Raw genomic sequence first — 25,245 nt, 5'->3', positions numbered from 1 at the left:
TTCTGTTTCTACTTGGACACAAATCAAGAAACAAAAGCCAGCTCCTATTTGCGGGGCTTGGAGGCCTCCCAAGCCCGGGGACTGCCACCAGGACACCTGACCTCATCTCCCAAATTCTCTCCTCTCTCCACCAGCGAGCGGGCTGATGTGGGAGAGACCAGGCTGGGCTTACCCCCACGCAGAGCTGTACAAAACTGAACAGGTGGAGCCTTGACTCAATAAAGAAGAGGGGACACAATTTTCCTTATTTTCCCCAAAGACACTCAAAGATTTTCTCCAAGTTTTTAATTAATACAGAGAAAAGTGAGGATTTTACTCTCCAGGCTGTGTTTTCAAAATACTCTATCACTCTCCCATCACTTAACTCAGCTTCACAAAAGTACAGAAATTACCAAGTACCTCTTTAAAACGTTCTTGTGATGGGGCTTTCCCAGATACTTGTTTATCTTTCAGCAAAGAACTTCCATGCCTGCCAGCCCAGACCTGGCCAGGCAGCACACCCAGCCTCTGGGAGGGCACCAGGGTGGGGATCCTGTGGGTCAAGGGACCTGACGGTACTTGCTCCAGGTTTCGCATATGGTGTGTAGCAGCTGGTCAGGGATTCTGATACAGGACCCTGGTCTGTACAGCCCATTGAAAATCACTTACTTCGTGTTCTTGAACCTAAAAACAGAATTTAACACATGTTAGGGGAGAGTGGAGAACAGATTATTATGAGCAATTTCCAAAGTAGGGTTAAATCCTTTTTAGGATCTATTTCAATACACTGCCACATTTTCGTGACTAGCCTGGATTTCTGAGTCCACTTATCTTTTTATAGTTTGACCTTTACACAGGAAAAACCTCAATAATTTTCCACTGTTTTGAATAAACTGAAATGGATGTATTTTTCTGAGTGATTAGAGAATGAAAAACAGAGCCTGTTACCATCAAAGTCCTTCAGGAGTAATTTTCCCTGGAGGATGGGGTTCACAAAACCACCCCTCATGATGGGCTCTCACTGCTGCATGTTTACCTTTCAGCTGCAAGGACTTCACTGCTGTGTCTACCCATGAGGACAGGGGAGCTTAGGCCTGGATTCAGAGGTGGGTATGGGGCTGGTACCCCCAATCCCCAGAGAGGCCAGAGCTGTGGAGGCCAGGGCAGGACAGGGCCCCACAGCGAGCTCAGGCCCAGTCGGTCTACCTGTTGGCAGGGAGCGGGCAGTCCACACAGGCACTCTGCTGAGAACTGGAGGGCAGCAGGGGGTGACATGAGGAAAGCACGCACAGTGTGAGCTGGGACAAATCACTTCAGCTCTCTAAGTCTGTTTCCTATAAAATGGTAAAGATAACAGTTACTTACATGATTGCTAGGAGGTTAATGTACATAAGCTTTGAGTACATAATAGGTGCTTAATAAACGTGGTTCCATTCCCTCTTCAAGACCTGAAACTTTTTTTTAAATTAAGGTATTATTGATATACAATCTTATGAAGGTTTCACATGAGCAACATTGTGTTTTTAACATTCACCCATATTATCATCCCCCCCACCTCCGCCCCATTGCAATCACTGTCCGTCAGCATAATAATGTGCTATAGAGTCACCACTTGTCTAAGAGCTGAAACTTTTTAAGCCATGACTTCCTGACCTGTACCATATACAGCCATGCCTTCTTAAGCAACAGAGATGGAACATCACTTCACAATGTCTTCATAACTCGGGGATTCTCATTACGAAAATATGGGACTCGGTCTTGAGTGGGAAGTGGGAACCTGTCCAGGCCAATCCCTCAGCAAGATGATCTCACACATTTGAGATTTGCAGAGGTACATACCTTGTGCTTTTTGTCTTGATTCTGATTTTTCTTTTAATTTAAACCAGGTAACAATGTTTGTCAGAACATAAGCAGGTCAGCTCTGAGCGAGGACTTCAGGGTCTCTCTTTTCAAAGAAAAGCATGCTAGTATTGGAGGTGCTGTGTGGCCATTTTTCCATTCAGAGAAACTTTCTGTTCACTTCTGGATTCACAGCTATGTTTTAGGAGATAGATGAGGCTGGAAATCTGTTCAATTTCCTGACCTTGACCTTTTATATATGTTTGGTGTTATAAAAGGGACTTTTTATAACCACTTGTGGGACTTGGGGGCTGTCAGTCCTAGCTGTGGGCATCCTCCCTGCACACTCCCAGGGCGCTGTCTAGCAGTCAGGAATGGCGGTGTATCTTGGCCCTGGGCATTGAGCCAGTGGGCACTCATGGTTCTTAATGGGCTGCTGTGGGGATACCTTGACAGTAACATCTCCTTCCATGTTCTCACCATCCACTCATTCCCAGGAAGGTGCCCCGGTTCCCCCAGTCTCACCTGGCACAGCTCTGCCCAGCAGCTACTTCCGGCTCCTTAGCCTCCTTGGACTTCATCTCCCATCACCCTCCTTCCCGTCCCTCTGGTTCTGCATGCTGGCCTTCCCCACAGTGCTGTCTTTGGCCTGTTTCTCTTCTCGGCAAATGGTCCCCTTAGCTGCTCGCAAACTTCCTGATGCTCTGAACCTCACCAACCTCCTGCTTCCGCAGTTCCTCTTACCCAGGTCTGCATTTCCAGCTGCCTGACACCTTCTATAACTCATCATGTCATAAAACACATTTACTTCCCCCACACCCTTATTTCTGCTCAAGGCCCAATGGCCTCCCATCCACCTGCCTCCAAACCTGATGATCCAGACTCCTGAATTCCTCGTGCCTATCATTTCTATTCCTAGACTCAACGCCCTCCCCTAGCACTTCCTGATGGACCTCCTACTGCCCTGGGATCCACAGTGGCTTCCCCTGGGTGTGCCAGGGAAGAACAGGAAGGGCGGTGGGAGCTCCATTTTACAGAGTCAAAGACTGAGGTAAATCATGGGGCTTGTTTTAGTGGCCCAGCCAGTTTTACAAGGGTGCTCTGCATGTCTGCGCATTCCTCCACTGCTTTGAGCCTCATCTTTGATCACTGTCCCTCATCACTTCCACCTGCCCAGTCTCAGTTCCTCTGGGCAGGCCAACAGGCCATCAGCTCAGCCTTAGTCCATCCCCTCCCACCCCTCGCTCCCCTCCCCTCTATCCATGCCTGCAGGGCGATGCAGGAGGAGCCCCAAGCAGGGAATCCAGAGAGGGGCTGCTCTGGGCCCCACAAGCCCAGGCCTCCAGCCTGAACTGTAGTAGGCACCTTGGCAGGGGATGGTGGAGGGTGTCGGGGAGTTGCCCTCAGACCCCAGCTCTGGGCCCCATCGGGCAGGCAGCATGACATCCATAGCTGGAGCCCCCAATTCCAATGCCACAGAAGTGCCCAAGTTCCAGGTGCCCAAGGAGTCTGTGCCCTGTGATCCCTGGGCCTGGGAGGTGGGAGGACTGGGCTGACCCTCCCTGTAGCTCTGACCATCCAAGGGGCTATGCACAGGGACGCTGCCCTCCGCCATGCCCGCAGGGGCATTCTGGCCCTAGAGCCATATGGGCTCTTCGGCTGGCTTCTCCAACTGGTTCTGTTTTCTTCTTCCCACCTTAATGCTGAACAGCAGCCACCCTCCACCCTCCCACGGTGGCAGTCAGTGGTATGCAGCCGATTCCCCCCTTGTGCAGAGCTTGCCCGCATCTGGTGCAAAGTCAGAGCGATGCCTGACCTGCCATTTCAGATGCCCTGGTCCTGCCGTGGGGGTCTTCCCTTTGTCTGAATGCACTCCATCACTATAGGATCAGGGCCCACCGATGCTGCAGATGTCTCTGTTACCCTTCACCTAAATCACTTGTAACAGGAGTGTTGGATCCTCCATGCGGCTTATAAATCCTTCTCTATGCCTGGGACATTTTTGAATTAAAAAACCAAACACACAGAATCTACTCCAGTATTTACATCCATGGTGGTAGAGAAACAGAAAAAAATGGCTCTCCGTCAAACCCTGCAGCAAAGTGAGGATTTGTCGCTGGGAATGCTGTGCACTCACAGCTTTTTGTGAGTCTCAGGTGGCTACAGTCAGTCTGATTTAAATCCAGTAGCTCATCCACTGTTTATTCTTAACCCCTTTACAGAGGAGTGCCAGATTTAGCATATAAAAATATAGGACAGTCCTACCCCTGAGGCGGGGGCTGGCAATGCTGAGGCCCACCAAGGGAGGGGAATTCATGCATCACTTGTGCCTGAACCTGAGAGTGGTGTCTGGGGTGACAGCACCAATAATGTGCAGATTGAGGGGGCCATCCCAGGTCCAAGGGCAGCAAGGCCTGCCCCCTCAGTTCTCCCCTTTTCCTGACCCCAGGAGCATCTGCCCTGAGCTCTGTGCTTCCCAAACACCCTTGGAGTAACTGCAGTTTGTAATACCAACCCCAGCACTCACTGGGCATTTGTGTGTGCCAGGCGCTGCAATCTCCTGAGTGCTGACTCCTCAGCCCTCCTGAGGTGGAATAGCAGGTGGGGGCTGCCTCTCCAGGCACCTCACTTCACCCCCACAGCCCAGGGGGACAGGAAGGGCTTGTCTGGGTGTCCCACTTCTCACACAGGGCCAGGGAGGCCAGGAGGCTTGCCCAGGTGGGTGACTAAGCTCAGCCTCCTCCCCGTAGGTGTAAACCTATGTCAAACAAGTGAGGACCTACGGGAGAGAGCTGGTCTTCAACCTCCAGGACTGGATACTAAGCACAACCACACCTGGCCAAGCTCCAAACCCCCCAGCCCCCTTGAGAGATGTAGAAAACTGAGATCCAAAGAGGAACCTGACTGACACAAAGCCTCCTGGCCAGGCAGGAAACCACTGCTGTGCCCAGAGGCAGTGCTCCTGCTCCAAGCTCCCCACTTCAGACCCAGCTGAACACAGTCCCAGCTTGGGTTGAACAGCAGGGACCCACACATGCAGCCTTGGCCACAGGCCATGTCTTCCTCTCAGATGCAGCCTCTTTCTGGGGATTCAGTGTCAGGCCTTAGCCCCCTTCCCCCACTGACCACTCCCCCCACCAGTATCCCCATCTCAGGAGCTTCCACAAGACCCTGCCTCCTGAGCCGGGGCCCCACTTCTCAGGAAGGGTGATCCCCACTGGGCTGAAATGAGCCCTCTAGGGCGTTTTCAAACAGATGGTGAAACACAAAAGGTCTTTAGAGAAGCACAGCAACCTACACTGAGCAACTGCAGATAAAAGACGACTGCAAACCAGCTGGTAAAGGCTGTGCCTGCTGGAATTCCACCCTAAAGCCTGCTGGGAGGACAGGTCAGCATTGTCACTGAGGCCCCGCCCCCAACCACCTAGTAGGGGCCCTGGAGGGGCTGGACACAGCCTGCTTAAGCAGAGGCCCTCCACATGCACTCACTCCAGTAGGAGGGCCACAAAGGTCCTTCTTCAAAGTAGTCCAATATCACAAGTGCACCCACTCAGCCAGTGCTTCACAACTGCCCATCTGCCCCTGGGCAGGTACATCCAGGAGTTCTCTGTGGGGAAAACTGGCAGATTTGATTGCTGTTGGTGGGAGTTCTGAAATCCTCCCACTAAGCTGCCGATGGTGTTTGCATTTTATGAATACTTTATCAGTTTTTAGTTGGTGAGCTATTATTATCCAGCACGAACTACATGGCCACTAGTAGCAGGCAGACACCCCAGGGGTGCTGGAAATATGTCCTTGGCCCCCGGGAGTTCTCAACCCAGGGGAGACAGAGCATGGTTGAGTTATTTACGTGCAAAATGTACCAGGCACTATCTGGGCAGACCAGAGAAATAGAACATAGCCTCTTCCCTGCGGATAGGCCAGACATGCTGAGTGCCTGGGTCCTGATCCATGGCCTTGCTTTCTCACCACGGGAAATGATTCATACAACAATAAACTGATCAAATCAGAGGCACCCTGGGTTCACCCAGAGCTTAGTGGATGCGTCTGTCATGGTTGCCCAAGCTTTGCCTCTCACAAAAAAATGTCAAAGTTCATCTTTTCCTTTCTAAATACCTTTAAAATATCACCCCATTTCCCCAGAATTTTTCTCTGCCTCTCTTGCTTCTATAAATTCACAAATAATTAAGTACTTACAAATTGACATCCTTCGTTCATCTTAATAGCTGAACCTATGTAATTGATTATGTTCCCCTTTCCATCTTAGATTCCAGGAAGCTCAGAGCTAAATTTAGAGTTTGGTCACAGAAGTTACCATTATGTTACAAAATTTGTATTCTCTTTTCTGACTGGATTCTAGCTTCCCATTTCTATTTTAATAACCTCACTGTCATATCTTTTGTTATAAGCCTCTACAAATCCATTTCTGATAAGAGGAGAATAAATGAAGTCAATTTTAAGAAAGGAATTCTCTCAAAGTATTCTTTCAAAATAGGTTATTGATCATTTAAATTATCCTTTTCCAAGGAAGACAGGTTTAATTTATGCCTCTGAGCAGGATTCTCTACATTTTTATGATGCTGTCTCAGACATGAATTTGGTAAATTGAAGGGGACTGTTCTCATTGCCTACGTTTTGTTTTCCCTTAAGTGCCCTTAGCAACCTATGTGTAAATCAATGCATCTTGCCAAGCTACATTTATTGTTAAGTAGTAATTATAATGTGCCTGTTCTGCACCTCAAATGTTCACCTCCAGCAAGATGTGTGTCCCCTATAATCCTTTCCTGATTGACCTTTTGCCCCACCTCTGGCCCCCACACCCCAAATGTGCTGAGAAATAATCTGTAGACCACATTAATGAGCAAACAGCCTGGAACACCCATCTGATTTTAGAAGATCCCCTCAGGCAAGCATTAAATCCTCAGTCTGTACCACACCATCCCCCAAGTCCTCATGTGCTACTGTGACTGTCATTCCTACCAGCTGATTGTGTTCAGCAAATGTTTGTAAATGTCGGTGGCCGTGTCTCCTCCACGCTACAGTGAGCTTCCGCCCCCTGAGACCGTGTTTTCTGAGACTTTTGTGTCTCCTAATGGTGCCTGGAACATTTTGCACATGATAAGGAACTCAAATAAAATGAACAATAAGCATCCCCGACCAGCTAGAGCTTTTTAGGAGGCTCTCAATGAAAACACTGAACCGCATCGACATCTGATAAAGGCAAACATCTGGAGATGCCCGTGGCAGATGTCCAGTTACGCCGAAGCTGATGAGTGGGCACGGAGTTATCTGGGGCTCAGCGGCATCACTCAGCTGGACCTGCTGCCGCACTGACCGGCTAGCTTGCAGATGGCTGGGGACGCTGCCCCCACCCACCAGCCCACACCATCCCTACCCCCCGCCACCATGGGGCTGCGGCCCCGTTCTCATTCTCTTTTCCATTTCCCAGAAATACATTTTCTATACAAAAGTGTTAATTGTACCACAGGCACCATCAAATGGCACTCACTGATAACTAGCTGTTCAGGATGTTGACATGTATATTGTTTCAAGTAGCTCTGTGATTTATTATCTAATTTAGATAAATGGCAAATAGTGATATCATAATAGTCCCCTTTTCTCCTGGTTAACGCCTCATTGTCTCTGGGTATAGAATAAGAAATGAATCATCAAATAGGCCCCCTGGGAAGAATGGCAGAGGGTTAAAGAGCATAGGCTCTGGTGTCAGACTCATGGGGCTTCAAATCCCAGCCCTGCTGCTGACCAAGGGCAAAAGCCAGACGGCTGGGGGCTTCTTAGACAGACCCAGGGCTGGAAGTGAGTGAGGTAAACTGCGTGGCACTGGGTCCGGCATAAAGAATGTGCCCACCTGTGTTAGTTGTTCAGTGTTGGGTCAAGGGCAGAGGGATGACTGGGTTTCCAGGCTCAGGGCTGAGGCCCAGCTGGGAGAGGGCACCAGCCCCCAGCAGTCTCCTCACAGTCTCCTACCCAGTGAGGAGGGGGAGTGAATCGAGGGTTTTACAGTGAAAGGCCTACACTGTGGTGGCCAGCCTGTGGCTGAGCTGGCACTCCTCCAGAGCCTGGGCCATGCTTACCCACATTCCTGGAAGAGGAAAACGGCTGTCAGGACACGTTTTACCCCAAGTCACCATTTTCACGTGAGTGTAGCTAAGTTCGTGAAGGGAGAGGAACATACGGATTCCCAGAGAGTGATTCCACAACTCTCCTTTAACACAGCCTGGCCAGGTGGCCGGCAGGCACGGGACTGGGGGGTCCAGCCAACAGGACAAAAGTTGCAGGGCAGCTGTGAATCTGGAGGCTGGGGCCCTAAACCCTCATTAAAATACCTGCCTTGGGGGAGCAAACCCTTCTCATGGTGTCTCAGAAATAGGTCTCCACCCAAAAGCTAAAGATACTGCAAATGGTAAATCCCCAAAGTTAAAAATCAAATCAGCAGAAGAGGAAAATCCCACTTTCTGGGAGTTACCAAAGGTTTGGGCAAAGAGGCAGATTCTACCCCAGCTCGGCCCACAGGGCCTGGCAAGTCTGAACATGTGTGACTGGCATCGAGAGAGGAAACCCGGCTGCCCCACTACAAGGCATGCCAGTGTCCCAACTCACTGGCACAGCCCCATCAAGTGCCCATGCCTTTTCATTTCCAGATTGGGTGGAAAGCTTTCTTTTCTATCTTATATTCTTGGAAACAGTGCTTCAGGTCATCATGATAACCCCAGATTTTGTACTGGGCTGGGCTTGTAAACACGGCAGCCTCTGGGAGCAAGTACCTCAATGGCAGGTGGGCCAGGAACACAAGTGACTCCCCTCCTCCTCCATGAGGGACCCCAACTTGTCCCTGCAGTCCTGCTATAAAGGTTCTCACCAGACCCTCCTTGTGCCCCACCGTCTGCACACCCACTTTTGCGTTTACTAAACTGTGATGGTGGGGATTCCAGGAGAAAACAGAGACACCAGGCCAGTGGTAATAATGCAGCCATGCCACAGCCTCACCAGGAAGGGCTGGCGCTCCCTGCAAAATAAAGTGCCTGGGCTTCCCCACAGCTCTCCTCAAGGGCCTTGGCCCTTCTGCCTCCCGTGTCAACCCTGTAGTCATTCTGTAAGATCTTCTCTCTTCCATTCACCCAACATCCAGTGGGGGTATACCTCAGGGCATGACTCTCAGCCCTGGTTTTGAAATGAGCCAGGGTAAATTACCATGCAAGCAATCAAACATCAGCAAATGCATTCTAATTCTTCATTTAAAACTTTTGCTTTCCATAAAGGATTAGGCCAGGAAAGAATTTAATCACACCAAATCCACTTCCAAAATGGTTACAGATCCCATTTTCAAGAGTAATGATTAGAAGAGAAGACTAAAATAGCCCCTGGATGTTGAACACTCATCTCAGTACGTAACTGATCAAACCAGTCTTTCTGACACTAAAAAGTCGCCTTCCTCCAAGCTAGGAGTGCTGCCTTCAGTGTTTTCAAGCATGAATGAAGACAGAGGTAGAGGTGAGGTCAGGAGACTCTTTTTTTATGCAAAGGTCAGTTCTGACCTGCAGGTCTGTACTGGTGTCTGCTACGAGACAGGTGCTGTTCTGAGTGTCGCAGATCCAACAGTGAACATGGAAAAAAGCGCTTGCATGGAGCTTTGCCTTCTAGTAAGAGGAGGGAAGACTATGTAGAAATGCATAATGTGTGAAGTGGTGATATTTTACAAAGAAATGGAGCAAGGTACGGGATGGAGGGTGATGGAAGAGGGCATTATTTTGAACATGACACAGGCTGTTCTGAGGGGGTGAATGAACAGGTACCTGAATAAAGTGAGTGAGCCATGTGGACATTCGAGGGCAGAATGTCACAGTGGGAGTAAAGACCCTGGGGCCAGAGGCGGCCAGGCGCTCCGTGGGCTGCACCCAGAGACATCATCTACAGATCTACTCTCCAGCCTCAGGAGGCAAGACTAGCTTATCACCGTTACAGAAACAGAGCCACCGTGCCAGCAAGTCAGCAGAGCATGTCTCGGCCCCAGCGAGCCCTCTCACCCTTCTTAGCATCTTCCCGGAAGCCTCCTAACTCAGCACACACTGGCTCCCCAGGGGAGCCAACTGAGATACCAGCATCCAAACAGGAGAGGCTCAGACCAGCATTGCCTCAAATGCTCGGTCACAGCACCCACAGTGCTACATAACCAATCGGACCGTTGGGAGGACACCCCACATCTTCCACCACCAGCCCAACCGTGTCCACTGACCTCATGTGGGCTCTGCTCTGTGGCGTCTCCATAGCACATGCCAAGATGGAAAGCTCCACTGAGGTGTGATTCTGGCCGAAAGCTTGTCCTCAGATTATGACAAACATTCATGCCAGCATCAGTCCCCAGCACAGGCCCTGAGCACCTGGATGCAGCCCCCTTCCTAGAGCTGGTATGTCTCACACCATCCCCACTTTATAGGAGAGAGAAACAAGCCCAGAGAGGTGGGGCACTGTATTGCTCAGGGCTCAGTCGAAGGCAGAACCACTATCAGTATGATGGAATAGGAATTTATTACAGGACTGAGTCCTTACCGATTGTGAGAAGAGCTGGAGAGGCAAGGGTCCAAAGAAGGGACCTGATGGATGGCAGGAAGGTCAGTAGCCAGCCCTGGTGTGGGTGGAGATGCGTCGGAGTTAGCAGGGAGGTCTGGAAGGCAGGCGCATGCAGCGAGGCGAGCCTGGGGTAGGAGTCTGTGGAATCTTGTTGGCTCAGTGGCCATGGCCTCGGTGAGAAGAGTCCGTGTGGGCCTGGGATCTCTGTTGGTCAGCTGCGCTAGCTGTTGGGAAGGAGGCAAGCACATAAATTGCAATCCAATTATAAGCACCCGATAATCTGATTATTAGTTGGCCTATGCGACTTCCGAAGCAATAGTCAGAAAAGAAATTCTCTCCCACTTAGAGCTGGTCAGAAGTATAGGAGATCTGCAACTGAGAGTTTTCTGATCCACAGGTACAGAAGGGGTGGAACTACCAGCCCTGCCCACTGGCTGAGCTCCCAGGTTCAGCTTGACAGGTTAGTACTCCACATGTCTAGGCATTTTTCAGGCTATGAAGGACGCACGACCCCAGCAGGATGGCGCTGCAGGTGTGCATGCGGCCAGTCTGAAAGATGCTCCTGTCTGTGTCTGGAACACAAGAGTCCATATGTGTGTAGTTATAATGGATCATATTTGAAAAAGTTGACTCTTCCACTTAATTTTTCTGTTGTTATCATTAATCTACAATTACATGAAGAACATTATGTTTACTAGGCTCCCCCCTTCACCAAGTCCCCCCCACATACCCCTTCACAGTCACTGTCCATCAGTGTAGTAAGATGCTATAGAATCACTACTTGTCTTCACTGTGTTGCACAGCCCTCCCCATGCCCCCCCTACATTATACATGCTAATCGTAATGCCCCCTTTCTTTTTCCCTGCCCTTATCCCTCCCTTCCCACCCATCCTCCCTAGTCCATTTCCCTTTGGTAACTGTTAGTCCATTCTTGGGTTCTGTGAGTCTGCTGCTGTTTTGTTCCTTCAGTTTTTTTCTTTGTTCTTATACTCCACAGATGAGTGAAATCATTTGGTATTTGTCTTTCTCCACCTGTCTTATTCCACTGAGCATAATACCCTCTAGCTCCATCCATGTTGTTGCAAATGGTAGGATTTGTTTTTTTTCTTATGGCTGAATAATATTCCATTGTGTATATGTACCACATCTTCTTTATCCATTCATCTACTGATGGACACTTAGGTTGCTTCCATTTCTTGGCTATTGTAAATAGTGTTGCGATAAACATAGGAGTGCATCTGTCTTTTTCAAACTGGGCTGCTGCATTCTTACAGTAAATTCCTAGAAGTGGAATTCCTGGGTCAAATGGTATGTCTATTTTGAGCTTTTTGAGGAACCTCCATACTGCTTTCCACAATGGTTGAACTAATTTACATTCCCACCACCAGTGTAGGAAGGTTCCCCCTTCTCCACAACTTTGCCAATATTTGTTGTTGTTTGTCTTTTGGATGGTGGCGATCCTTACTGGTGTGAGGTGATACCTCATTGTGGTTTTAATTTGCATTTCTCTGATGACAAGCGATGTGGAGCATCTTTTCATGTGTCTGTTGGCCATCTGAATTTCTTCTTTGGAGAACTGTCTGTTCAGCTCCTCTGCCCATTTTTTAATTGGATTATTTGCTTTTCATTTGTTGAGGTGCATGAGCTTTTTATATATTTTGGATGTCAAGCCTTCATCAGATCTGTCATTTATGAATATATTCTCCCATACTGTAGGGTACCTTTTTGTTCTATTGATGGTATCTTTGCTGTACAGAAGCTTTTTGGCTTGATGTAGTCCCATTTGTTTATTTTTGCTTTTGTTTCCCTTGCCTGGGGAGATATGTTCATGAAGAAGTCGCTCATGTTTATGTCCAAGAGATTTTTGCCTATGTTTTTTCCTAAGAGTTTTATGGTTTCATGACTTACATTCAGGTCTTTGATCCATTTCAAATTTACTTTTGTGTATGGGGTTAGACAGTGATCCAGTTTCATTCTCTTGCATGTAGCTGTCCAGTTTTGCCAGCACCATCTGTTGAAGAGACTGTCATTTCCCCATTGTATGTCCATGGCTCCTTTATCATGTATTAATTGACCATACATGTTTGGGTTACTGTCTGGAGTCTCTATTCTGTTCCACTGGTCTGTGGCTCTGTTCTTGTGCCAGTACCAAATTGTCTTGATTACTGTGGCTTTGTAGTAGAGCTTGAAGTTGGGAAGCGACATCCCCCCCACTTTATTCTTCCTTCTCAGGATTGCTTTGGCTATTCGGGGTCTTTGGTGTTTCCATATGAATTTTTGAACTATTTGTTCCGGTTCATTGAAGAATGTTGTTGGTAATTTGATAGGGATTGCATCAAATCTGTATATTGCTTTGGGCAGGATGGCCATTTTGATGATATTAATTCTTCCTAGCCAAGAGCATTCTTCCACTTAATATTTAGAAGCTGCCAGAAAGTGCAGTTTGATTTTTCTTGTCTAAATCTAATCTGACCAGTCTAATCTGTCTAATTCCCTGGACCAGCTTCTGTATCTTGATAAATGTTACTTAGAGCCACCACACTGAATTAGGAGCTGATCCTATCTGATTTACCCTGGAATAGATCCATTTCCTGGGATACAGCAGAAGAGCTTAATGGTCACCAAGCTAATCCATAATTACCTCTTAATATTGCAGCCCAGTGGGTCATGCCAGCAAGGTCCCCCAACAAAGGGGTCACCCCAGCAGAGCTGTGCAGTACTCAACAGCAAGCACCATGATTGCTGTTACCTCCATAGAGCTCTTGACCCTTACTCAGGACCATGTCACCCCAATGCATGTATTTGAGGGTGTCACCTTCCAGAGGCTACTTGCCAATGGCAGGAAGTGGGAACAGGAGGCCCTGTGGCAGAGCAGATTGAGAAGAGCTCTGGTTTCAGTCAGATGGACCTGGGTTCAAATTCCAGCCCCTCCACTGTGATCTTGGGCAGCACACTTTTATCTCCCTGGGCCTCAGTTCCCTCACCTGTGAAACGGCCACGGAGGGCCCTGTTTATAACAAGGTGCTTCTCTCTAGACATGGCGGCTATGGAAGTGGTGTCAGTACTCTGGCCACTGGCTGAGTCTACCCTCAGGGAGGACAGGGAGCCTGGCTGGCTGGGCAACAAGCAGCAGACTGGGCTTCAAGTCCCCCAGGAGCAGTGGGGGCCACCACCCTCCCCACATTGCAGTCAGTTGTCTCAGGGAGCCCAGGCCTGGGGGTCCTTCTGTGTGGGGCTCCCCCAGATGGGATGGATGGCACTGAGCTCTTCTGGTCCCCCTCTGGCTCCACCCACCTCCATCCCAGGTAGCAGATATATTGGGAGCAGTGGCCATAGTGTTGTCCTGTTTGCATCCAAAGACTATGGCTCCAGGGAACGAGGTTCATAAACAAAGCAGTGGTGACCAGACGTCAGTGGGGCATCAGGCCATGGGGCAGTAGTTGTTGGATGGTGGCCCCATACCTGTACCCTGAGCCCAGAGCAGGAGCCTGGGTAGTAGAAGAGGCCAGAGGTCCCCACATGGGGAAAGCAGGGCTTCCCTCTGCAGCCTGGCCAGGCCTGATTTTAAATCCTTACGTGACCTCCCCCGACTCCACCCAGGGGGACAGTTTTCTTCCTTCAGTGTCTGAATGAGTCCCAGAGCTCCAAGGCTCTGGCGAGGCTCTGCGGCCTGAGGAGGCCTGGAGGATCGGCCCTCTCTGCTCAGAGTCAAAAGCCACAGGCTCAGTGTTTTAAATCGTCTGAATCAACAGTGGGACTGTTTATCAATATTTTAAAAAAGAAATGTAATTAGAGGTTAGTGAACCCCCAGAGCTCCTGGCCAAGGATGTCAAAGGCTTCCGTGACCTGGAGCCGGGAGCCGAATGAAACGCAACCGCAGACGCAGTCTGATCTGCCACAAATCCCACTTGACAGGCCCTCCCCACGGAGACTCAGAAGAGACTCTGTGGCTAATGGAATGGCATTTCGCATATGTCCACATTTTTCATTCCTAGGTGGCTTTTCTTTCTACCTCTGGGAATATGGACATTCTATTTTAAGAACGTTAATTACTATGCAATTTTAATGTAACCCATGTGAACAAAACAGCAACCAAAAAGCTTTGAACTGAGGAAAGAAAACGAAAGTAATTTATGGGGTAATTTTGTGTTTACATCCCTCAAGCCTACCTGGGAACATTCGTCTAATGCATTTATTTCTGGTCAAGAGGAGTGAATTACCAGCTTTTTGGTGGTTTCTGGAGAACGAGGCCAGAGCTGGCCACACCTGCCTCGGAGACGCCGGCTCAGGCCACCTCAGGCCAGGATCCCTCCGTGGGGCTCAAAGAGGTAGTGTTAGGAGGGTAAAAATAGAGCAAGGGATTCGTCAACAGCTTTGACACATGGTTTTCTCATCCCAGGGACTGCCACGTAGAGCCCTCCTTTTCCAGCTATTCTCAGTAAAAAAGAAAAAAGTAAGATTATCTGAGAACTAAATAAGAACAGTGCTATATTTTAGCTACCTTTCCTGCATTCTTCCGCCTGCTCCCAAGCACTCTTTGTGGCTCCTCTGTCCTCACCATGCCAAGAATGGGATAAGTCCCAAGTTCTGTCCTCAACCCCCTTTTTCCCTCTGCCTGCCCTCCTCAAGAATGGGCATCTACAACTTAGCTTCAGCATGGGGCCTGCATGGCCGTAGCCCTGGCATGTGCCAGGCGCCTCCCGCCTCTCCCATGAGACCCCTAAGGTCTCAGAACCAGCCTTGGCATCTCCCTTTGGAGGGTCATTTGGGGCATATTCCTCCCCCCAGCGGTCATTCGCCTTAGCCTGTGTGTAGGCTGGTGACCAGGACACAGCTCACCCCTGAGGTGGGGCCCGGGGGCAATGAGTATGCCCTGCAGGAGGCCTTCATGCCAGACGCAAGGGGAGATCAGGGAGGCCTCCCTGACAGGGACTTCCTAGCTGAGACCTGAAGGTGAGGAGCAGCTGGCCAGGCAAGGAAAGGGCAGCATGGGGGAGGCGGGGCGGGGGGCCAGTGTAAGGAAAGGCCCCTCCTGAGAAAGACCAGGGACCATGGGAGGAAGAAGGAGGGCTCTGGGGGCACAAGCAGGGGAGAATAAGATTGAGGAGGGTGAGACAGGAGAGGCTGGGGGACTCCGCATGGATTTTATCCTGGGGGCAATGAAAGTGCTTCAGGCTGGGAGGATGATCAGGTTTGCAAGTAGAAAGATCACTCTGGCCTCTGTGTGGAGAACAGAATGCAGGGGTGAGCCTGAAGGACCTCGCCAGAGGCAGTGGCACTTGGCCAGGGGGTCCCCCCAGCACTGCCAACAACAGCCCTACTGGCTCCTGCCAGTTCATACCCTCCAATCCTCCCCAGCTCTCTGCCCAGACAGCCATCCCAGACAACAGCCCATGGACCAATTCACACTCAGGTGTTAGGGACAAATAGTGACAGTATCTACCTCAGCTCCCCCTGGGTGGCCGGGAAGAGGGGAGGTGGTGGCTATAAGCCTCCCCAGACCCCTGGGTGTTCTTGGCACTTACTTGTGGAGCCCTCTGAGCATTAAGCACCCTGTGGGGTCAAAATCCTAGCCAGAATGGGGCCAGTGATAAGTCTAACCCACAGAGTCTAGGGTCTGCTCTTCTCTAGCGGTGTGACTCAGGACAAGTCACTTAACAGCATCAAGTGGTTTCCTTTCCCTCTCTGAGTACGGCAACAATAATACCTGATGTCCCCAGGCTATTCGGAGGATTAAACAAGCAGTTGTGCATGCAGCACCCTTAGCACAGCGCCTGGAACCCAGTGGGTGCCCTGAAAACAATGACAATGATGGTGATGGTCTCAGCAGGCTGTAGGTGCTGCCACCACACACCTGCACTCGCTCAAGTCTTTTAACCTTAAAGGCTACATTTTTGCATATCTCCCTTTATACAAGGCAGTCTAATTGATGCACTAGTTCAAACAACTGGGAACAGTTTTCTCATAGCTCCTGCTGTGCCACCTGGTACGTGCAGAGGGAATTGAACCTTTTGGTTGACACTCTGACCTGGCTAGAAACCATCCTACTAATTCATACAAGGTTCTCTGAGTGCCTCTGAGGGACTGGGCTCTGTGCTTGGGCTTGAGGGGGCTCTAGGCTGCTAGGACTAAGCCCAGTGGGTGTGTGATTGAGGGGAGGGAGTGAACAGCTGTAGAGCTGAGCCTTAGAGGATGGGTGCCAGGTGAACCAACCCGGGAGGGTGTTCCAGACACCAGGAACAGCATGTGCAAAGGCATGGGGGCATGAAAGAGCATGGCATGTTCCAGGAAAGATGAAAGCTATAGGCTGAGGCCGTCAGAACAAATCAGTGCGAGGGAGGGAATGCAGAAATGAGGCTGAGGAAGACAGGGCCCCATCACCAAGGGGCCCCAAGCCAGACTAGGAGGGTTTCTTCTGTGCACACATCAGGAGATGCCAGACAAGGGCCGAATAAGCTCAGAGCAGCTCATGGTAGGGATCATGGGTTTGGACATGGAGCATGATGGAAGAACCCAAATGCAGGCCTGCTAGGTGTGCAACCATGCAGGCAAGAAATGAGGAGTCTGAGGGGAGGTGACAGCCAGAGAAGAGGGGGAGCTGGGACTGGAAAGGGACTGTGGAACTGGGAGTGACTGGCCTTGACTCCGGACAGGACAGGTTGAGGGTGAGAGAGGAGCCAAGTACAGAGCCTCTGCCCACAGACTGATGGGGGTCGGGCCGCTGAGGCTGGTGGTGCTGAGCTGACACAGGGAGGGTGGGCTGTCTGCTCAGGCCGGGCTCACAGCTGAGGGTCCCCCAGGACAGACTCCACTCCCTTCCTGCCCTCCACTACTTTCAGTCTCCCTCCTTCTCTTTGCTATAACTGCCACCAATAGGAAATCAAATACTTAAAAAATTTTAATACAGTTCCTTGTTTGTAATAAAAAAAAAAGTAAGTGGGATGTTTTCTATTTCCTCTTCAAACAGAAAAGCAAAGTTACCTATACATGGTTTTTCATATGTGTTCATGTCTAGACTTTTATTTCCCCTTAAAAAAAACAGTTCAGGCAACAGGATGAGACTTGGTGACATGCCTTTGGTACCCTGCTCTTATTAGTGCCCCCTACTGCACCCCGAGAGCCTCAGGCTGGGCAGCCACATCCAGGCTCATCCCCCAAAGGCCTGAGTAAGACCCTGACATGACAGCTGTTGACCTGCAGGATCTGCAGATCTTCCCTCAAGGTCAGAGGGCACATAATCAAACCCCAGGACGATGACATTTTGATAAAGTTTTAAAAAATGATTTCACTTTGCAAGACAAACAGCTAATAAAATAGATTCTTTTTTGGTAACCACCCATACACCGATCAATCTGTCACTCGGAAAACTGTTTCCTGAGAGGTGTGAAATGAGGCCACTGTGCAGTTCTGTGGGAACAGAGGGTCCCCAAGAAGCCTTTCAATTTCACCCAGATTGTACCTGCCACCCCAAACCAGAGAACTACCTGACTCAGAGCATAGGAAACACACAGCTAATGAGCTGCTCCGTCAGTACAACTTTGACTTTTCGGAAGATGAGCGGGTGATGACTGTTCCACTGTTCACACGCAGCTGGCTCACACCGCCCTGTGTGTATCTTGCTTCTGTTTCTTTTCGATTCCATCCCTAGAGGGAAGAAAATAAGTGTTTCCCACCCAGGGGACCTGCAGAGTGAGTCACACCATGGGGGCCTCTTCTGTGCCACAGCCATTCATGTGAGGGCTTAAAATGAAGGGCCTTTTTGACACCACCAACAAAAAAGGACAGTGGTCCGTCATATGACACATGCCTTCTGCGCACACCTGAGGTCATAATCAGAATAAGGAAGACCTACCTTACACTCTGTCTTTGTATCTCTTCTGGGCTGCTGCTTGTTTTTCTACTTTTATTTGCCCTGAGCCCTAATTCCCTCACTGCTCTAAAAAAAGGTCCCATTCTATTGTACATAGAAGAAAGTTTAAGTCATCTTAAATCTTTTTTGGAGCAAGAGGGAATAGATCTTAATTAGAACCTCCCTCAAAGGAGCTCTAAGTGCAGATTTCTGCCACACTAAACGTAGAAGGGAAGCAAACTGCTACAAGTGCTAAACACTGAACAGCAGGGTCTGCACACAGTAGGCCCTACACAAATGTCAGTTCTGGTTTTTTAAATGATGGAATCTGAAAGGCCTCCAGAACACATAAGATGAACTGGATAATAACTACTTTAAAAGAAACAAATGACAAAAAACATCAGAAGAAACAAACAAAAAAGGCTGTAATTCCATGGTGAAAACTATAGAAGATTGAAAAATTCTGGAAGTAGTAGTTGGTATAACTGAAACAACAGAACAAAGAAAGCAGTGATGTCGAGGGTAACATGAGACATGAAACCAGACATGTAGACAAAGGAAATAAATGCACGAATAACTGATTTGCAAAATGGAAAATGCAAAACAGCCTTCAAATGAAAGCAAGAGCGATATGAATGGGAAACATCAGGGAAGAAGTAATAAAAGAAAAGTTTCCCAGGATGAAAACACAGCTCAGCCTAGAACCAAAGAACACGCACTGTGCCTTTCAAGTTTTATTCTGAGGGAAAAAAAATAAGCATTTGCTAGTTAAAGTAGTTAAAGATAAATTATCTAGGCAAGCTGACATGAAGGGAGATATGTCCTTTTGAAATTGGATAAGAATGACAAGAGGACTGACAGCACAAAGAGTGAAGACAAGATGAAACTCAGGAAAAAATGTGTAATTCAAACCACACATGTATTCTAACCCCATCTCCATTGTGCTCCTAAACAGGACTGCTCTGCACAGAAGAAAAGAAAGTCATTTAAAAATTAGGGAGAATCTGTGCACAATTATACTTTTTAAAAACAAAAGAGAAAGTGTGACTTTTTACCAAAATATGAAAGACAAAGCTGATATAATAAACTGTTGGAATTAGAATGGAAAATTAAAAAAGAAAGAACAAATGATCTGACAAAATTGAGTCACTCCTAAGATATAACCTATAGCTAATAATTCCCAAATCCTGCTCCTCTTGAGTTTTGGGTCTGAATATCCCACTGCCACCTGGACACTTTCATACACACCTCAACACCATAACCCTGCTTTCAGCCACCCCATCCCTGGCTAGTGAGAGACTTCAATACCCATACCATTCCCTGAGCTGGAAACCTCTGAATTCTCTTTGGTCCCTCCCATGCTCCCAGCCACCCCTCAACCCCATTCATTTGTGTGAGTCTGCTAGGGCTGCCATAACAGATATCACAGACTGGGTGGCTTAAACAACAGAAATTTGTTTTTTCATAGTTCTGGAGGCTGAAAGTCCAAGATCAAGGTTCTGGCCGATGTGGTTTCTGGGTGAGATCTCTCTTCCTGGGTTGCATCATCACATGGCCTTTCCTCTCCCACAGGCAGTGGGAGCTCTCTGATGGTGCTCAAAAGGACACTAATCCTATTGGCTTAGGGCCCCACCCTTATGACCTCATTTATCCTTAATTATTTCCTTAGAGGCTCTACCGCCAAGTATAGTCCCACACTGCGGTTGGAGCTTCAACATATGAATGGGGGGGCCCCGCTCCTCTCACCAGCCATCCCTAGCATTGACTCTGAGGTACTTCTGCATCCAGTAAAGTTGCAACCGAATGCACAGACAGGCGATCTGAGCATGCCTATCCAGCCACACCTCTTCCCTTGTCTCGGGGTTGGGACTTCACTAGAGTTCAGTCAGGACTTTTCCCTAAGCCAGCAGCTGCTCTCCCCACTTTCACCCCAAGGCACTCTGCTAATCCAACCTAGTCTCAGGTCTGCATGAAGTCTGACACTGACGCTCAGCTCCAGGGCTTTGTGATTTTGCATGTTGCCAGACCTCTCTGGGCTTGAACCTTTTTGAAGGTACTTGGTCCCAGGATCACCATGTGGATAAATAAACCAGTCTCCTAGGTTCCAGGCCCTTTGCAAACATTATTTCTGGACCCATGAAGTTGGTGTAATTATCATCATTTTAAGAAAGTAGAAACTGAGGCTTGGAGAGATGCCCTGCCTGAATCCACTACTATCTGGTCTAGAGAGCAGGTCTAGGGAGCAGGTCCGTCCAATTCCATAGCTGCTGCTGCCCAGGCTGTGTCTCAGGAGAAGTAGAGGCATCCAGGGACGTGGTCTCACCTGGAGCTGCACGTCCATCAGGGGTCACCCCAGGTGCTGCTCTGTGGTCTAGAGGCCTGTGGGCTTGAGTCTCCTAGTGGACAAGCAGGCAGGCATGTGCTCAGGACCACTGCTGGCTCCGCAGACACTACTTTGCTGTGCTGGGGAAACGGCCCACTTTCCAAGCCCGCCCCCCCAGGCCCGCCCTGCCCCACTCCCACTCCCTATTTAAGCTAGAGGCCCTGAGTGGACTCCATTCAGCCCAGGCACTGCCAGCTTCCGGAGCTACGAGAGCAGCCCTGCAGGCCTCACTCCCTCGGGGATGAAAGGTCCTTCTGTCTCACCATTTCCTACTGGTGCGTTTTGAACTATGAGGCTGAGCTGGGTTATAGCGGGAGCTAATTCCGCTCGCCTGGGAGTGTACTGAGGTGTGTAGCTGGGGGAGGGAAACTCTGATTGAATTTTTCCCATTTCTAGTCCTTGACTTGATGTGATTTTATTTTCAAAGGAGAAAGGCTGTAGTTTGTGAAAGGACAGAGGAGAGCATATTTCAAAACAAGGTCTGGTTCAGAATATCAATGATCTGACATGTTTTTCTTTTCTTTTGAAAACAGAGAAAAGTCCTGTAATTTCAAGGTTGTAGAGATTACATTTCCCCTCAGGAACCCCTCCCTAAATAGTCAGTTCCTGTCATTTAATTCTATTTTGAAAAAACACACAGGGGATTTTTCAGAAGAGTTTGGTTAGTGAGAAAGGCTGTGCATCTGGAGGGGGACACTTTGGGGAAGATGTGAGGACAAAGAGCCTCCTTGACCAACTTCTCGTTGGGACTCGAGGGGTGACCCTCCCCACTCCGACGAGAGCTGCACCGGCTGGGGTGGTACAGGAGAGGCCTGCCTCCTTCATGCCCACTTCCAGATGCTTGCCAGCCTGTGCTTGAGAGCTAGGTCTGCCCAGGAAGAGGGTGAGGGACAGAGGTGCACACAGGCCATTAGCATACCAAGGGTAAAAAGGCAGGTGTCCCAAGTAAGGGGACAGGACCTCCCCAGAGATTAGGACAGCAGGTCACCCTGGGGCCTCCTAGCAGGCTAGACTCCTCAGGCTATGGGTGGGGAAGGATGTCTGCCAGGTGCTTAACTCAGGAAACAAGCCAGGGTGTCCATAGGGGCCCCTAGGGAAACACAGGTCACCTCTTGTAGAGTGAGGACCTAGGAGCACTGGTTTCCATTTTCCCACCCTGATCTGGTAACATCAAGCACCCATGCTCACCTGGCCACCCAAGACTGTGGAGTGACTCCCAGTGTTACAGGGGAGGGAGTATTTGAGGTTCAGGGGTTAAATGACTTGCCCCAAACCCTTCAGCTGATGGATGGCAAACCCAGGGCTAGAACCCAGGTCTCACTGGAGCTTCTCTACGTGGATTCCTAATTAGGAGAGAGCCAGCTATTCGCCAAGTGAGGGGACACTCCGACCAGCCCTACTGCAACATCTTTGTCCTGGGGCGGAGGGATTGGGACTCAAATTTCAGATCCTTTTGAAACACAGTAGTTTGGTTGATTTGCAAAATTAGCGTATATGAAGGACAGCGACTGGTTCAGAGGGCCCTGGGGAGTAACAGCTGCCTCAGGATGTGGGGGTAGTAATAGCGCTCTGGGCCGGGCAGCAGAACTCGCTTGAGAAGGTGGTGGGCCGAGCAGCGCGGCGCAAGGCTGCCCCAGGTAGGGGCCGAACTTCCCAGGCCAGGGGCCAGGAGCCAAGGAAGGAGCTGCAAGGTCGGGGGGGCGCTTGGGGCTAGAAGACGAGACAGAACAGCTCGAGGCCAGGGGGCGCGGTCGGACGGCTGAGAGGGCCCAGGAGTCAGGGGGCCCGGCCAAAGTGTCGCAACGGGTCGGTGCTACGGGTCCAGGGGCCGGGCCCGGAGGGCGGGGGCAGGGCCGGGACCTGAGGCCAGGGGCGGGCTGAAGGGGCAGGGCGGGGCCAGAGGGCGGCCCCGGCCCACCGCCCTGGGACAGACCCTCCCCGAATGGGTCAGACGGGGCGCGGGGAGTCGGGGGCCTCGGACCCAAAGGCCTCCACCCCCACGGGTGCCCTCCCAACCTCCCCTCCGGAGACCCCTCTGGGCTCACGAAGTATCCCCGCTGAGCCTCCCCTCCCCCGTTCGGTCCCCCTTCGCCCTTTTCCGCTGCCAAATCCCTCCAGTTTTCTTCTCAGCGCGGCTTTCTTCCCCACCCACCCCCGGCCAGGTGGCCGCGGTCCCTCTTCCCGGGCCTGGGTTCTGCTCTCCCCAGCCCCCAGGTATCTTTGCGAGGCTGAGATTACACAAAGCTCCTCGATTGTTCTAGCCTCGCCTATCAGATCCAACCCAGGCCTCGCGGCCGGAGCCCTGAACTGGCCTCTCCCCGCCCCGGGCCCCGCACATCCGCGGCCTGGCGCGTGTCCAGCTGTCCACGTAGAGGCTTCATGCCTCCCACCTGCGGAGTCCTCCCGGGGCCAGCCCAGATGTCACACAAGCTCCGCCCCCACCCCCTCCGGCCGCTCTTCGTCGGCGGGACGGGACGGTCGGGCCCACACCCTCTCCTCGGCGACGCGGGGGGTGTGGCGGTGCCTCGGGCGCAGGTGGGGCCCCTCGATCTTTGTACCTAGGTCACCTGCACGGCACTGCTCCGTGGCTGTCTGTCGAGTTCCGGGCAACGCTGAACCGCTCATCTCTTTTCAGGTCCTTCCTCCTCAGGGTGACGCCCCCTCCTGAGCCGCAAGAGAAAGAAGGTCCCAAGGGCCCTTCCGCAGGTGAGCGGGGCTTCTGGAAGGTGGGGTGAGGGGGCTCTTCTAGCCTCCTCTCATGGGCTCCTTATTAATTTTTTATATAAAGTGGTGCTGTGCGAGATTGTGTAAGACAACTGCTTGGTTAAAAAGTTTAAAAGCACAGCTCTGGGGTGAGCCATCTGGAGCCGGCAGTCTTGCCCAGTCCTGAAACTGCCCTCACGTGAAGTACAGTTCCAGCAGAGGGGGTGTGTCTGATACACTCAAATCTGTGGAGAAAGGACAAACTCCTTCAGTGCAGAAGAAAAGGAGAGGCAGCACTTCACAAAAGTAAAGGAATATGATTGAAATATCCTGGAAAATGTAACCAGATATCATTACTCAACTGAACTATTAAAAATTTTTAATGCTTTAAACCCAGAGCCGGTAAGGAAGCTATGAAACACACTCTCAAACAACTTTGGTGGAAAGCAATTTGGCAATATGTATCAGCAGCTTTAAAGTTTACCCAGTAATGCTACTTTTGAGTCCATCCCAGAGAAATAATTCAAACTACTGGGCCATTCTCAGGAATAAAAGCAAAAACTAGCAACAGAGTGACCCCCTGACAGTTGGGAATCTCAGACCAAGAGCCAGAACAGCAAGACCATTTCTAAGAACCCACCCCCTCCCAAATACTGGCTAATTAAATGCTTTTGGGTCCTAGGGAAGGTCACCAGGCTGGGGGTAGGGGGTCTTGGTTTTTGACATGATGTTGACTGGATGGAAGAACAAAAGAAGAGGTGGATGAGGCTGGTAGTCCAAGGAAGATTTGGGGGGTTCTTCACTGGGCTCAGTGGAGTGGGTGACAGATATAACCTACAGAAGATTGGGAAAAAGGGGCGAAGATATTGTTTTGGAGAAACTGAGTGGGAAGAACAAGCAAGAAGAGGAGAATAGTGTGGAGACTTTGTTAACACTTCCCAGAATCTTGTCCTGGTGTGGGGAGGCGGAGTGTGGGGGGGCCTGGGGGCTGGACAATAGACAGCAATTATTTACTTATTTTGAATGTATTTGCATATCATTTGTATTCAGCCTTGTTGACAAAGATAGAGAGGAAAGGAAAATTGAAGCCAGATGACCTGGCCTCACCTTTCAGGGACTGTCATTTACTTGCCTGAGACTCAGTTTTCTCATCTGTAAATGGGGCCAACAACACCCATTTCAGGTGGTTGTACAGTGTAGAAGCGCCATCAGTTTAAAGAGCACATTCTGTGAGCTGTGTGCTGTGCAACATCTGCTTGGACGTCCCTAAGAGGTGGTCTGTTATTTCTGCCTTTCTGATGCTCATTTTGAGTCTTCCTCATGTCTTTGCTGTGGCTGATTGTGGCTGTGACCCCACCTCAGCAGGGAAAGAGAATGGAAGGGAGGGAGGAATGAGTTTGAGGTCCAGAGCAGGCTGTAGGTGGCCCCAGATAAGTGGGGTTGCAAAAGCCACCCTGGCTGGACTTCAGGTCTGTGGGGGCGGGGCTTACACTTGTCAGTCATCAGGGATTCCTATTATGTGCCCAACACACATTTAGGGTCAGATGATGGGATAAAATACTGAGTGCCTGCAGAGGACACAGGCCTCAGAGCTGCCCAGGACTGGAGGTAGAAGTGGGTGTGTAAGCACCTCACTCCACACCCTTGGAGCCAAGGCTGCTGGTGTTGCCATGTGGGCAGTGTCTCTGGTCCTGCAGAGACAACCTACAGGTTGTCTATGCATAAGACCTTCCCTCTTGCTTTGAGGGATGGAATTTGCCAAAGTTGCTTAAGCCTCCTCTCTCTCATTTTTGTTTCTGTTGGTAGTATTGAAGGTGTGAGGGGCTGGTCACCTTTCTGGGGTATAGACTGCAAACTTGTGCAATAAATGCACAGAAACTTCCAGCTGTTGAGAGAGAAATGA

The 25,245-nt window shown here is 50.1% G+C and overlaps 1 protein-coding gene and 1 long non-coding RNA gene across 2 annotated transcripts in view; one reads left to right on the top strand and one right to left on the bottom strand.

Moving 5' to 3' along the window:
- SMPD3 (sphingomyelin phosphodiesterase 3) overlaps window positions 1-25,245 on the top strand; it is an 81,468-nt gene that overhangs the window by 29,400 nt on the left and 26,823 nt on the right. The window contains exon 2 of the mRNA XM_036897606.2: window positions 23,275-23,345. The gene's annotated coding sequence lies outside the window, so the exon portion shown is untranslated. The remainder of the gene's footprint in view (window positions 1-23,274; window positions 23,346-25,245) is intronic.
- LOC118918647 (uncharacterized) lies at window positions 359-23,328 on the bottom strand. Its single transcript, XR_008994023.1, has 4 exons — window positions 23,198-23,328; window positions 10,387-10,631; window positions 1,186-1,313; window positions 359-663 (listed from the first exon to the last, which is right to left on the bottom strand). It is a non-coding gene; the product is annotated as an uncharacterized LOC118918647 (long non-coding RNA).

This window comes from Manis pentadactyla, chromosome 15, assembly GCF_030020395.1.
Source record: "Manis pentadactyla isolate mManPen7 chromosome 15, mManPen7.hap1, whole genome shotgun sequence".
NCBI classification, from domain to species: Eukaryota; Metazoa; Chordata; class Mammalia; order Pholidota; family Manidae; genus Manis; species Manis pentadactyla.
This window is presented reverse-complemented; position numbering and strand designations above follow the sequence as displayed.